The sequence below is a fragment of the Acanthopagrus latus genome, chromosome 5 (genome assembly GCF_904848185.1).
Source record: "Acanthopagrus latus isolate v.2019 chromosome 5, fAcaLat1.1, whole genome shotgun sequence".
Lineage (NCBI taxonomy): Eukaryota > Metazoa > Chordata > Actinopteri > Spariformes > Sparidae > Acanthopagrus > Acanthopagrus latus.
In genome coordinates this window covers 15,132,552-15,147,483 of record NC_051043.1, presented here as the reverse complement: position 1 = coordinate 15,147,483, position 14,932 = coordinate 15,132,552, and the positions used below count along the sequence as shown (strand labels likewise).

The 14,932-nt window shown below is 40.8% G+C and overlaps 1 long non-coding RNA gene across 16 annotated transcripts in view; it reads left to right on the top strand.

The window, feature by feature from the left end:
- Window positions 1–14,932, top strand: part of LOC119019569 — a 100,217-nt gene that overhangs the window by 34,401 nt on the left and 50,884 nt on the right. For 10 of the 16 annotated variants that reach the window (XR_005075081.1, XR_005075082.1, XR_005075086.1 and 7 more), the window contains exon 4: window positions 6,788–6,892. This is a non-coding gene — a long non-coding RNA (uncharacterized LOC119019569). Of the gene's footprint in view, window positions 1–6,787; window positions 6,893–7,555; window positions 7,637–10,198; window positions 10,270–11,267; window positions 12,514–12,663; window positions 12,761–14,932 lie in introns of those variants that run through there. The other 6 variants (XR_005075093.1, XR_005075092.1, XR_005075090.1 and 3 more) reach the window with 6 other exon arrangements.

Here is a 14,932-nt window from a genome sequence, read left to right as displayed (position 1 = left end):
CTGTTTGATGCTGGCTGCTGTTTTGATGCCTCGAACTATGTGCTGCAACTCTATTTGTACTGTTGCTGAAGTTTGGTGCTGATCTGAGCATTATTTGTAGCTTTTTGATGGCAGTTTCTTGTTGGAGGCATAGACTGCAGTGTATTGTTATCGTGCAGTCTTGTTCTGAGGCTGGTAAAACTATGTAAGCTAGTAGTCTGCAAACTTGATCTCTCGAGGGGTCTTACTCTGTGTCACGGTGTGTTACACTATGTATTAAACTTACACCAGAATATCCCTTTGATGTATAGGCAGAATTGTTTTCATGACTAAGTGAAGTGGGTTAGGTTTAAAAGAAGAATGACTAACTGCAGCCTTTCTGCCTCACAACAGAAACAGCAAACTACTTCCTTCAGTTACAGTTGACAGCAGCACTTGGTGATGTAAATCCTCAAATATGAATTTAATTCCTTGTAAAGCTGGGCTGAAACAAATACAGATTTTGTATTCTAAAAATCATATGTATCCATATGTAATAGTGTCTATATAAAACAATGTGTTGAAAAAGTGATTTTGTTATGCTTAAAAAATGTTTGTGCTGGAGGAAAAAAGGCATTTTGATGTAAATAATTGTGACTAAATGTGAATAAAATATTGCTCATTCTCTGAATCAGTCCGTGAACATCTAATTTACAGTAAATATAGGTCACAGTTCCTGTGATGAAAATAACCCAGGTGCATTGTGTAGCATGGTGCCAACTGGACCTGAGTGAAAGAGATGAGTCTGTTTTTGTTCTTGTTATTGCGTTAGCTGAATAATGATACACAATAATGATGGAAAATTGAATAGTTTTTATCGATCTTTGAAGGAAATACATCTTCAATATTAATACTACATAGAATCTCAAATAATGGGCATTGCTCAGGATGTTGTAAACTAGCACTTAAACAGAGTCCAATTCATTTAGCCTTTGTGTGAAACTACCCCGAACACACTACTAAGTAGGGAAAAAAGTCAGAATAAGGAAGTGCTGACAGATACAGACTCTCTGTGTGCTGTGCTGCTGTGCTCATATTCGTCAGCGACTCCCTTAGCAGACTCATGTGACACCAGCCACCTCGTTTTTGAACTGCGCTTGCAGCTTTCTGTGACAGGTACGCCAGTCGGCATCAACATATCCAGCCACAACAGCCGCGACTCACGGCCCCGAGGTTCATCCGTTCTGACGGATATTTTCTGTTTGTTGCCCGAGGGATTACAGGCACCGATGGAACAAAGGCACAAACATAATGTTTTGTGTTGGAGCTGCTTCTATCTCCTGTCTGCTGCAGAGACTGTGCAGTAGGGAAGGTCTTTTCTGCTGTGTTGTTTTTGCATAGATCTTGATCAAATTGATATTCCTCCAACGGACTGGACACTTTTTACCTACAGTATGGCTCTGTGTGGAAACGTTTCCAAGCTTGTGGATGAAATCTCTAACAAATAGTGCTTGCTTTTGCTTTTTTAGCTTCAGTCTTATAGTAATTTTTGATTTGAGAATATTAAACTCGATCCACTGGTTACAGACAGTTCACTATAATTTATGATAGTGAAAACAAGTCAATAACTTCTGCCAGAAACACTTCATGTTGCAAGAACAGGTGCACCAAGACGCTTGCAATCACATTGTGTGATTCAGAATGTAAAGAATTCAGCAAAGATGTTGAGCCTGTATCTGACTCTGAACCAACACCACACCAAGGCAACAATTAAGTCAGGCAGGCATGTTTTTTATACATCTACTACTTAGACAGTACACATGACTGCAAAAATATATACGTACAGTACAGCTGTCAATAGTGCATAAATTTTTTAAATATATTTTCCAACACTCTTTATAGTGGAGAAAAAGAGGATATTAGGATACTGAATAAATATTAGATATATGGAATATTATGTCTTGTGTGGCTACTCCCGCTGTTCGCACAGTTCCACAAAACCATCTCACTAATGAGGTTTTATGACAAACTAGAAAGTTATATAAATTCTAATTAGTTAAAGATTATTTTCACTTTGCGATGAAACATATTCCAACTCACTGTCAGAATACCTGCAGTAGAAACAAATGTGGCCCACATTAACACTACATCTAAATCTTTGTTGTTTAGCACCTGATATCACCTTCTTTGTCACATATTTTCTCCAAATCAGACCTAATAGAGTCCATGCTTAAAGTAGTGAGGCTTTTTATTGATGTGTGTCAAAATAATGTCGACGCAAGGTCCACATACAGCTTTCAACTGTGTCCTAGATGTCATGTATCACTTATTTCCGTTACATTTTGTCAAGGACGCCTTGTCAAGACTCTTTGGCTACAGAGCGGATCAGGCCTGTGACCTTCTGCTGACAGGACACTCTATTTCACCATCAGGCCCAACCTGCCACCTCACAACATGGTCAAATCCCCCAGACTGCTCATTTTACCATGGCAGTGCAGACTGTTGGTATTTACAGCTGATGAGCACGCTCAGTGGGGGCCCGTACATTGATGTATGTGGAGAGTCACAGTCATGCTTTAGCAGGGGTAAATTCAGAGGCATCGCACAGTCGGGGCTCTCCCAGCCACAGTATTGTTTAGAGGGAGAAGGAGGCTGGGGCAGAAGGTCAGTGGCTCCATACACAACACAATTAGAGAAAGACACACTGTGGCGTGACTGACTGCATTTCAAATATCAGGGAGGACATTTCCAGTAAAAGGCTCAGCAAGAGTATCACACAGGAGACACAGCAATGAAAAAGAAGAAATACATTTTTGTAATGAAGAGTAATTTTTTTCAGATATAACTGAAAATGTTTCCCTCATTTATTGATTTATTGACCTTTGGTTTATTCATGGTGCTTCTGCTGTCCCACCTGAGTGACAAGCTTACAGGTTACTAAAGCTTTGTTTTGGTTATAGTGCTGTAAAGGGAAGTTACTAGGGGTGTGACGATACACTCAGCTCACGAGACGAGACGAGACGCGAGATTGGGTTCACGAGATCGAGACGAGACGAGATTTTAGGAAAACCACAATGACAAAATATATGACTGGACCAACAGACTTTTATTTTACTGAGTTGCACAAGCATTTTGAAATGTTTTATTATAACTTGCATGCACCAAGTATTAAAGGTAACAACATGCTGCAACTACACAGTCATGTTCTTTTAACTGTTAATAAACTTATTCTTTCACAAATTGAAACTAGAACTAAAATTCCCCACTGTATCTGTTTGCAATATTCGTGAGGATTGCAGTCTTTGTGTTGGCCACAGTGGTGGAATCTCCATCATTTGGTGTCATGTTCTGTTCAATCATGCTCTTAAGTGGCACAATGAGAGACACTGTGGGACTCCTCTCCTCACACAACACTGTGGTGGCTGTCTTCAAAGGATGCAGCAGCTTCACAAGGTCTTCAGCATCTCTGACATCGCAGCTGTCAAGTGTATCAATACTTCGGGCGTTTTGTCTTATCTCTGGGCTGGTGAGAGCTGCTGCTATGGCAGCTTGCTGCTCAAGGTAACGAGCCAGCATATCCAACGTGCTGTTCCATCGCGTAGTAACGTCCATGATTAACTTATGTGATGGTAATTGTAGCTGTTTCTGCTTGGACATTAACACCGCGGTAGCCGTTGAACTCCGATGAAAAAAAGCAGCCACACGTCTCACCCGCCCGAGCAAACGAGCAACGCGGGGAACACCGAGGCCAGCTTGGGTTGCAAGATTTATAGTGTGCGCGAAACACTTAATGTGCGGCTTCAATCCCGCCTCGCGCACGGCCACATCCATATTACGTGCATTGTCAGTAACAACAGCGATGCCGTGGTTGGGTTTTTTAAGCTCCCAGTCAGTAACAGCTGTCTGTAAAACCTCAGCTATGTTTGCCCCTGTGTGGGACTCGAAAAGTGGGCGAGTCTGTAGTACAACACTTTGTATTTCCCAGTCATTGTTGATTGTGTGGGCTGTAATTGTGATGTAGCTTTGCGTACCTCTCGATGTCCAGCCGTCCGTTGTTATGGCGATGCTTTCTGCATCTTTCAGGACCTGTACAACCTTGCTCTTGGACTCTTCATAGAGGTTCGGGATCACTGTGCGGGTAAAATGCGTGCGTGATGGGATGTTGTACTTCGGTTCTAGTGTGTGGATGAGTCGCCGAAATCCTTGATTTTCTACCACAGAAAATGGCCTCATATCTGCTGCGATAAAAACACCTATGTCTCTTGTTATTGTTGTGGCTCTGGCGCTTGACTGTGGAAGTTGAGGTCCGAATGCATTTGTCAGCGTCGTCTGGCCTGTTAGTGTTTTCTTCACAGGTGCAGAAGCTGATTTGAGTACCGAGCTGTGGTGGTGCTGCATATGACTCCGCATCGTGCTCGTATTACCCGCGGTGTACGGCATTATTTTCATACAATGTTTGCATATTGTCTGTGTTTTATCAGTCACTCTACTGCCATTTATCATTTCCGCCGGGTACCCAAAATGCTGCCAAACAGACGATTTAAAAGTGGCGGGGGCATCTTCAATGGTCATACCGGTATTTTCCGACGTCATTCTGGCTGCTTGCTGTTTCCCCTCCTTCTCCTCCTCTTCTTCTTTTCCTTCTCCTTCTTTAGGTTCTGGCAGGCTAGACGTAGCAAATGCGCATTACTTCCCCCACAGGTCACAAGTAGAAGCACAGCCAGTCAAAATTCTCTGGTAGAAGCAGAGCCAGCTTCTCTGGTAGAGGTACAGGGGTAGAGGTTTGCATAGCTCACAAATCTCGCGAGACAGATTTTTAACGCGACGAGAAATATCGTCGAGTTTAATCTCGCGAGATCTCGTGGCACGAGATCTCGTCACACCCCTAGAAGTTACATTTCACTAAGTTTGCAAACAGCATATACCTGTGGCTCTTCACTGAAAAATAAGAAAATCCAGCGAATATTAATCAGCCATTCTTGTAGTATAATCAACTTCTTTGTTATCCACTGATAGTGTATGCTCAGGCATGTAATATGATATAAAAAATATATACATCCTCAACCTATTGTGTAATGTCGAATTATTGTGGAGTATTAATGTAAAATTGCAGAAACTAATTTTTAAAAATCTAATGTACTTTTAGCTCTGTGTTCTCCCTTTAGGCGTTAAGCATCTTTTGGCTTTTGACTCATTGAACACCATTGGCTGTGAAGAGTAAAAGGTGAGGGATCATGTTGGCACTATTGATGACCACTGTGCTTTCTTGCAAACCCCATGATTCTACCAATTATGCCAGTGTTTCCATGTGTAGATGTTCCTTGTTTGTCCATGCAAGAAGTCAAAGGTCTGAGACGAGACACATCAGGTGCAACAAAAGACTGCAAGTTGTCTGATACTGAATAAACACCTGAAAGGGGCATCCTAGAAAGGCTTAGTTGTTCACAAGCACGGCTGAGGCGAGGTTCAACATTTTATGAAATACAGAATTATATATAAAGGACATTGTTGGGAGTTGCTACAAAGTAATGCATTAGAGTACTTACATGAATTATTTGCTATAACAAGTGATGTACTATGTTAGTGTTACACCTCAAATAATGTGTTTTTGAGTTATATTTTAAATAAGCAGTGTTGGGGGTAATGCTTTACAAAAGTAACAAAATAATGTGTCACTTTTCTCAATAGGTAATGCTGTAACAAAATAAGTTACTTTTTAATGGCAATGATATAAAGTAATAAGTTAGCTTAAAAAGTAACGCTACCGAAAACTGATCAAGGATATTACAGCATGGGCTCAGAATACCTCATAAAACACTTCATAAAACTGATGGTTGTAGTAAACAACTAAAAAACACAGAACAAATTATAAAAACAGTGTTTCTTTTCTTTTGTTGTTTTGCTCTTTTTCATTGTCCAAAAGCATATCAACTATAACTATAAACTACACAAAGGACACTTTTAGCAGTGTCTGTCCTTGGCATATTCTCCGTGTGGCTTTACATGGGTGGAAGAGTTTTAGTTAATGACATTCAGAGGGAATTCATACTTCAGAAAATATCATAGAGAGAGACACAGATCTTTTATATTGCTTGGAAAACAGAATTAATTATCACCATAACAAATGTCTGCTGTCTTCATCTGTGGGTGTATGTGTTTATAAGTGTGTTCTTGTACTTGTTCGCCTGTGAGAAGCAGTTTGAGTTTCAGACATTTGGTGAGAGGACAGTTTGACGAAGTGAGGTTATTTTAAGCCCTCCTCACTTCTTTACAGCAAAAATGTAAAACTTATTATTGTGTCCTTGTGGTTGTATCTATCGTCATGCTTGAATGCACTGAAACACTAAAAAGTGTGGCTAGTGCAGATGCTCTCTGCTATTGAGAAATGCTGATCAGGTTTGTCAGGTTGCACCTGTCCTGATGACAGTGCCAATGCTGTCTAACTTCATCTCTTCACTAAATGATATTTTTGAATCAGAAAAAGACATGTGAAAAACATCAGATTGAATGATCATAGACTCAAACATTTTTTACAGAACTTGGCAAAAAGTTATGGCAGATTTTAACACATTGGACCCAGAGCATTCATTGCTTCCCATCATTCAAAACTTGCTGATACTGTGTAATCTCAACACCATAAGATTTAGGAGAAAAACTTTAATAGAATACCTAGCCTGTGCCACTTAATATACAATCAAATAAAGAACGGTAAGCATTAGGATTAAGTTTAGGTCAAGTCTCACAAGTCTGACTAATGCACATTTCTGTGTGTGTGTGTGTGCGCGTGTGTGTGTGGCCCTCTTTGGGCTCTCCTCCTTGCTCTTCACAGATCACTAGCAGTCCTCCAGCCCCGGCCCCCGTCCTGATGATGTAATTATTTCCCAGTGGCACCTGGGAGCCACGGCCGCCATTCGGAGGCATCGCTCACAGCCAAGTATGCAGATGTTTCTAATTGCTTTCCATTACCAAGAATAACAGCTGTTTATATCTATCAGCAAATAATTCACAAGAGTTCCAGACTGTTAGGATAACATATCCCACCTGGTCACCATCACCAGTTGTCAACAGCCGAGCTCTGTGCTTGCCAGGCCTCTTGTTTACTGAATCCCCAGATAAGCTCGGGCTTAGAGTCACCTTCAGCCATCTTGCTCTGCACCTCCCAGGATTTCCTATTTGATCTTACAAGTCAATCTTTGACTATCATCCTAAAGAAGGAAGGGAAAATGACATTTTCTTCTTGTTGGATGCCTTGGCAACTCCAAATGAATGCTAATGTTGCACATTGACAGCTAAATAAGTTAACATTTGGATGGATAACATTGGAGACACCAAAAGTAAGCTAGATTTTGAAAGTATCCAACTTATAAAAGTCCCACCTTTTTTCTGGCATCCTTCCAAAGCCACTTCTCCAAGAGGAGTGCAGTCATTGTTAACCTTATCCAGCTACCTCAACTAGACATTCACGTTAGAAAACACCGCCATTGTCATAATAAACGCAAAACAACAAATATGGCTAATGTTAGTACTTACCACTGTCAAGCTAGGATACTATTTGGATATTTTGGCTGTACTTTATCTTCCCTTCTTGTCTGTTAAGCTCGCAAGTGGCTTCAGCAGCATATCCGCCTAGCCATGTGGAAGACTGTGGTCACGCACAATGAGTTCACGCATTTGGCATGTGAGTAGGTAGAGATGCAGATAAGCTGTCCAATCGATTCACACAAGTTGAATGAAATGATTTTGACAACAGAACATTTGATTTATTAATTGGGCTCTGGACAAAGAGAATAAAAAAAAAAAATAACAAAACATTTTCTAGAATACATTTCCACCCTTGGCGCTATTTGAGATCTGTGTGAAAAAGAATAGCTATGAAACTACTTTTGCCTGTAAACTCCTGTTTATATTGAACATAGAGTGAACTTTGCTTATATATTTTGGAAATCACAAATATCACTTTTATAAAAACTGTAAGTAATGTAATTGTATTTATTACTGCGAACAAGCAAAAGTTAAAGGACCCAAATTGACTTAACCTTAAGAACATGTACCTGGAGGTCTTTTTAAAGGCGAACAGTCGGCAACTGGTTCCACAACTCTGCCTTTTGCCTCATTTGTAATCTTGAGTTGTTGAGTCGTACTGCTGGAGCGAGTAGACTCACCGTGTGTCCACAGAGCTGTTTTATTTCTGATGTGATGACTTAGTCGCATGGTGCTTTAAATATTATTGGTCTTGCAGCTCCTCTTACATTTCTTTTCATGGGGCATCAACCTTAATTTGGTCCAGCAGTGAAATCAGGGAAGCTCATCATTGTCCCTCCCTTTCACTTAACTGAAAGAACTTAAGATCTACAATGTCTGTCTTTATGCTTCGATTGGATTGTCAAATATAGCTCTATGAAGCATCCACCTGTGAGTTTAACCTTTTATCTCTGAGAGTCGTCCTCCATAGCAATTCTAAATATTTAGTCTGATGCTTTTTATCTCTTCTCAATAGTTAGTGTTCATTGAAGATTGGGAATTGAATGTGATTGGAATATACTGGAGTGGATTTGAGCAGATTACATAAACTGTAGTTCTCAATCAATCACCAGTTTATAGGCTAATTTAAACTGTAACCCAGATATTCCCCTAAGTATTATTTACTGTACCCTAACCATATTTCATGTGCCAAAACCATGTTATTTCCCTAACCTTAACCATACCATACATGCACTTGTGCAGATAATGTTATGAGAAAACATAGACCATATTCTCATGGCTGCAATTTTTCTGTGACATCACGCCCTGGGTAGGAAGCTCGAATGCTGTGATATTGTTATGCTGCTATGTTCCATGTTCTAAGTCATGTAAACACATTGAATATGAACACATCAAGTGCATTTCTCCACCAGGCTTGAATAAATGTGTTCAGGAAGTGTGCTGATAATGAAAAATATATTCACGACTTTCCTATCGTATTGTGTAAGACTATTGTATAGAAATATTCAACGGGAGGTGGTTGAAAGCTAAAGTTAACTGTTGCCAGAGGCTAAAGGGTTATCAGATATGTTGTTTAACCTTGAAATATGGACTGATGCCCCACATTAGTTTCAGTTTTTGATCAATCAAGAGGAGGCTAAATAACAACAATTAGATTTTCTATGTTTATACAACTTGCACCCTTGAACACAGTGGTACGACAATTGAGCTTTCCACCCTGAGTTTGGTGTGAGGCGAAAATGGCCACCATGTGGATATGGTCTAATATGTTAAAAAGTGTTTTTGCTGAAGGTCCTTTTGGGTTTTACAGACTCATCCAATATAAGCCTTCTTTATGATCATCTTTTGGTCTTACATGTCTGTACACACACAATTTGGAGACTTACATGACATGTCAATCAAGGATTCAAATCTGAAATGACAAGCCCACTGTGACTTTGATCAATATTCTTGAAGTTGTGTGTCAAGCAGTAATGCATTAGTGTGTTGCATTCTCCCTTTTTTAAATGTTGCATAATTTGTAGTGCGTGGTATGTTTTCCTACGGGGGCACAGTGTGAATCACTACAGCAATGACTGTTGGTCAAAAAGCACAGATGCTACTTTGCTTTTTTCTTGTCGATGTCTGTTTAAGAAGCTGGAGTTCTTGTAGCTGATGACATTTTATTTCTATGTTTAGACATGCTGGGTTTCGCTGCTCATACAAAGTAGTCAGTTTTTAAGTTAACTGGAAGAAAATGTGTCATAGAATTTGTGTCACTTCCTGTGTACCAAAGGTAATTTTTTTCGAGGAATACTGTCCCATCGCTGAATGTCTGGAACAGTCTGTGTTTAAAAAGCTTAGAAAAACATGAAAAACAGCACAACAAAGCATATTTATATCAAAATGTCACAGATAATTACATTTAAAGTAACATGCTGACTAGACTGAACACTGCGGCCTTCCCACAAATGAAGTCTGCCTTTCAAGCGCCATTCCTGTTGTCCCCCTGTTTCTGGCGGCGAGGCCCGGCCCAGTATTGTGTGTGTGCTCTGTCTGACACGTTGGCTGTTGGGAATGAGCCATCTGACAGGGAGTGACTGCCAACAAGAGCAGAATGTCATTATGAGTGGAGGCTGCTGCGGGCCTGCCACCATCATAGGGAATTCATCACCACAAGTGATGATGATAATGGACTTTGCTGCAAATGACTTTGGATGAGCTGTGTTTTTGGCAATCGGCGCAGGGTCTGACTGGAATTTTTTTCTCTGTACCTCAGAAACTGGAAAGAAGGCTCTCAGTGTCCCAGCTGGGCCGTGGGATGCCCTGCGGCTGAGGAATCAACATTGTGTAAATACATTGTGTTTGTGCTGGACTTGACTGCTGGTTTGTTAGAGTCGGTGTTTACAAGTCAGTCAGAAACATTTTGATTAACTTTACTTTCTGATTTCAGTAGAATAAATTGCACATTTACACTGATGTTTCGATCAGGGGTGGCAAATTATTTATATGACCTTAACCACATTAGTCATTCAGTCACACATTCATAAACATTTCCTGTTTGGACTAATGACATTTCCAACAACATCACAAACACTGCTTTTTTCAGATTCTAATAAATCACATTCCATAATTGGCCGTTTCCCTCATGTTCACTCCTCTGAGAGCCCAGGGATTCAAAAATAATTGTCCAACTTTGCCAGAGTGCTCAGAGCAAAACTCATCAAGTGATAACTTTAACTGCCTAGTACCGCCTCCACAGGAGTACATAGCTTTAGGGAGGTGAAAAACTGTGACGACTCCATTATGATCTGCAGGAAAAGGAACTATAACAAGGCCAAAGCTCATTATGAAAAGTGACAAACAACAGTTAGCTGGGATCGGGGAGGTTTTATCACTATTCTTTGACAGATTCCCTTTTAGTAAATATGAAATGCCTCATTAAAGCGGCACACTTGAAAGCTCGCACAATTCCACGTGAGATCAAAATGCAGGTTTCCGTCATGAGAGGGGAGATTTCATGTGCAAATTAAATAGAAGGTAAAACAGCTCAGTGATAGACTGTTGACCATATAATTAGCAGTTTCAACCCCTTTTTTTCATAAATGCAACATTCTGTCATGCATATTCAAATATGTGCCCTGCGCTGCCATTTTAATTGGTTAAAGAGTTTCAACTGACAACAGAGAGGAGAGGATGGCGGCTCTTTTCGGCGACGCTCTGGCCTCGCCTGAAAGAGCCGTCAGTCTGTCTGTCATGCAAAACATCTTTCGGGGTTTGTTTACCAGGCATGTAGCGGAGTGAGTACTCTCTGGCAGCTAATGTGACAGTTGCACTCTGGCTTTCAGTTCAGTGGACATGTTGTTTTGGAGAGAAAGCAGGAGGATGGTACCCAACTTATCTGATTACCGATGATGTACATCACACATCCCCGACCGACTTCGCAGCGAGACAGCCAAGCGAGAAGGAAAGGATGTTGGATATCTGTAAACAAGGCTTGACGGACGTGGCGGCAGACGATTTGTGAGGCTCAGCTGAAGATCCATGCCACATGCATGCCACTGAACTGAAGGGTATCAGAGTAAAGGCGGGCACACAACAAGACACTGTGGGTCAAATCTGCAGTCACCTGATGAACAGCTTCATATGCAGCTTTGCAGCACATTCCTGCCTGCTGACCCTTGGATTCACTCGTTAATTGTAATGTAAAAGCCCTTATTGGTACTGATGTAATGATGGCAACTGTGTACTTCCATCCAAACATTTGAATACACATTCTGAATCTGTGTTAAAAGACAAAAATCTTCAGGAGATTAGTGAATTCATCATTTTCGTGTTTTACACTTCCCCAAAGAGCTTACCTTTACTGTTGATGTAGGATGAGCAAGGCATTACACCCAATTATTATTGAACATTTCATGCAATAAATATAGACATGCTGCTATGACAGCCGTCACTCTTCTGGTTTCAGGTTTCCTACCAGATTTTATCACCTGGTTACAAAGATTTGCTCCAGTTCAGGCAAAAGAGCATCAGTGAGGTCCAACACTGATTTGGGGTGATGAAGTCTGGCTCACAGCCGGCATTCCAGTTCATCCCAAAGGTGTTGGATGGGACTGTGGTAAGAGCTTCAAGTTCTTCCGCACCAAACTGAAAAAACATTTACCAAAAGCATAGGCTGTTGAACACAAGTTCTCTATTGTCAGAATTATTGTTGTGTTCCATAGCATTATGAAATAGCTTGTTTCAAACAAAGAAGCCTGCCCTCAACCATGAAAAGCAGCACCACACCAAAAGTACACACTCCCGTTCCCATACAGTTGGCTATATAGTGCATTTCCACCAGCAAAGACACCAAAAAAAAGAATTGGAGCCATTTAGAGGCGGTTGTTGTCTAGAATAGATACCACATTGCTCCAACATCTCTGATTTGGAGTCCTTATTTCTCCTTTGTCCCCATGCCAGCCACCAAAATTTCATATGATATTGTCAGGTAAAAATTTGAACATAGTGCCATATGTAAACCTCTAATGGTTTCAGGGGGATACATATCAGTTGAAATTGCTCCAATAAATATGCAATTTTGTTGTTACACACCTCTTGTTCTAGTGCTTTGTGTGTAATGAATATATTACAGTGTAAACTGTAATTTGGGTAAATAGTTACCAGTGATTCACTGCTAGATTTGTTTCTTTTTTTTTTACCTCCTAACACAGCCTTCTCTGTTACTGCATGATCTCTAAGGCTAAATGACAGAAGGGCCATAAGCCATGGAGGACGTGAAACCATATGGAATAGGATTCAACTCCTGTGGCTTATATTTTTAACATGCAGTCAACATCCCTCCTGGTGTTCAGGTAACTAGCTCCTTAAACATAAACAGTGCACAGATTCACTGAATTCATGTGGGTTTTACTCAAATGGCAAATGTATTTTGATATCACTAAGCATATGGTCTTGTCTCTGCACTTCTTTTACCAATATAATTTCATCCATGGTTGGCTCATAATTCTTTTTCGGCGTCATGCACTCTTATTTTTGTTGTGGCTAAATAATGCCACAGGGACCTGCGCTAACTGTAACCAGCCGTAATGTCAATTTGCAATGCATATGTTTCAGAAAAGAGCCCCACAGTTAGTACACAAAACCCCCCATGAGCGCTGAGGCAGTGACTGCTGTAGCAGAGGTCCATTAATATGCATAGCTTTGCTAAAAGCTCCAAAGTGACCTACATGACAAGGTTCAGTATACACTCCGACTGTGTGCTACACTTGTGGGACTTAGCAGCACGTGTTACCTTAATTAGTGTCTTCTTGCCACGGCTGGCTTTTTTCTGGAGAGGCTGTTGAACTTACCTCATACTTGCATGCCGAGGTCACCACAGGTCACCGCGGTCACTCCGAATGCCTGGCCCTCGACAGCTTGGACACCTCTTCACAGCCAACAAAATGGTTGCCATTAGCTTGTAGAGGACGGCCACTAACATCCCCATTAGATGCACTTTAAACTCCTGCAGTGTGTCCCAGCCGTCAGATGATGACACTCCAGCTCTTCAGGTAATCCTCAAAGCCCTCCACCGACAGGATATATCAATTAACAGATTTGTTTGCTTTCCTCTCCTCCGACCTCATTTGCATAGCAGCCGGCTAAAAGTTCAAGAGTGCTGTTGACACTATTTTTGTTTTTTTCTTCACACGCATACAAGCAGCAGAGGGGCCAAAAACGGAAAATTACCATACATATTACAACTCAGCTGCTCTGTTGATCTAAAAGTATCCAACAGAAGTGGTTCGGAGCGCAGAAAGTTACAAGATGTTAGCAACCACTCCAGGGCAAAGCATTGTTGACACTCGTTCTCGTTCAGTCTTCGTCAAAGGGGAACTTAGCATTTCCAATGCTAAAGGACAGCTGTTGCTGGCAGGCCTCTTTCTCACTGGCGGAGGCACCACTGTTTAGGGCGGTAATCTGTCAGGACGGTGGCATAGCCAATGTGCTCTACCCCTCGGTGGAAGAGAAATGTGGCTTGGGGCTCTATGCATAGCAATGAGGCCAGACAGATGTAAAAATCCGCTGTGGTTTTACAGCCTCAGTGCTCTCTCTGTTTGTTTGCCTGGATCCTCCCTATCAACCTTTTGAACAGATACATTCCCATGATGCAACTGTTGCAAGGACATGTTTATGCTGTTTTGAATGGAGTCGTTAACCATGATCCAGAGAATTTGTAAATACCCTGCGTGGTTTACATTTGTAGAATTTCTGAATCTTAGTTAAAAACAGCCACAACTAAACTGTGTTTTGTATTTCATCAATTATATATTAAGGAAAAGATCAGGGGCCAGATTTTAATTGTTTGATTACATAAATGAGGGCTCTGCAGCCTCGCCTTTGCAAAACATGAATTTAAAGCTCATTTAAAAAATTAGAAAATAGAATAAATACAATTACGTTCAAAATTTAAAGGCCTTTTCACAGTTTTTCAATCACAACAAGCATGTAGGAAGCACACACAGACCTAATTATCCGTCAAGAGGAAACAGCAGCTTCCAGTGGACTCAGAGCAACTATCCAGTTTGAGTTGAGGTTGTTGCCACTTTTAAGTCTCCGCTAACTTCAAAGATGTTCGACTTTTTTCACCAGCTAGTCTTCACCTTTTTTCTGTCTGCAGTTTGATGCTTTTGACACATTCGTGAGGTTGATCAGGACTTGTTGGCTGAAAACGTCTTCTTCCTGCTGCTAGAAACATGATGCTTGATGAGAGCAGTGACTCTGAACTGTACAGCTCATGTGCTAATGTGAAACCAAAACAGTGTGCTAAAAGAGGCTAAAAAGCTCCTTATTCACACTTTTTTTATGTACTGACTTTTTAAATGAATATGTAGGAGAAACTATTCGACTTCCGAATTTCGAAACAAAACTGACAATCATGGAAGTCATTATTATTAATGTTTCCTAAAACCACAGTGGCCTTTAACAGTCAGTGCACATCCCATGCTAATCATCCAAAATATGCATT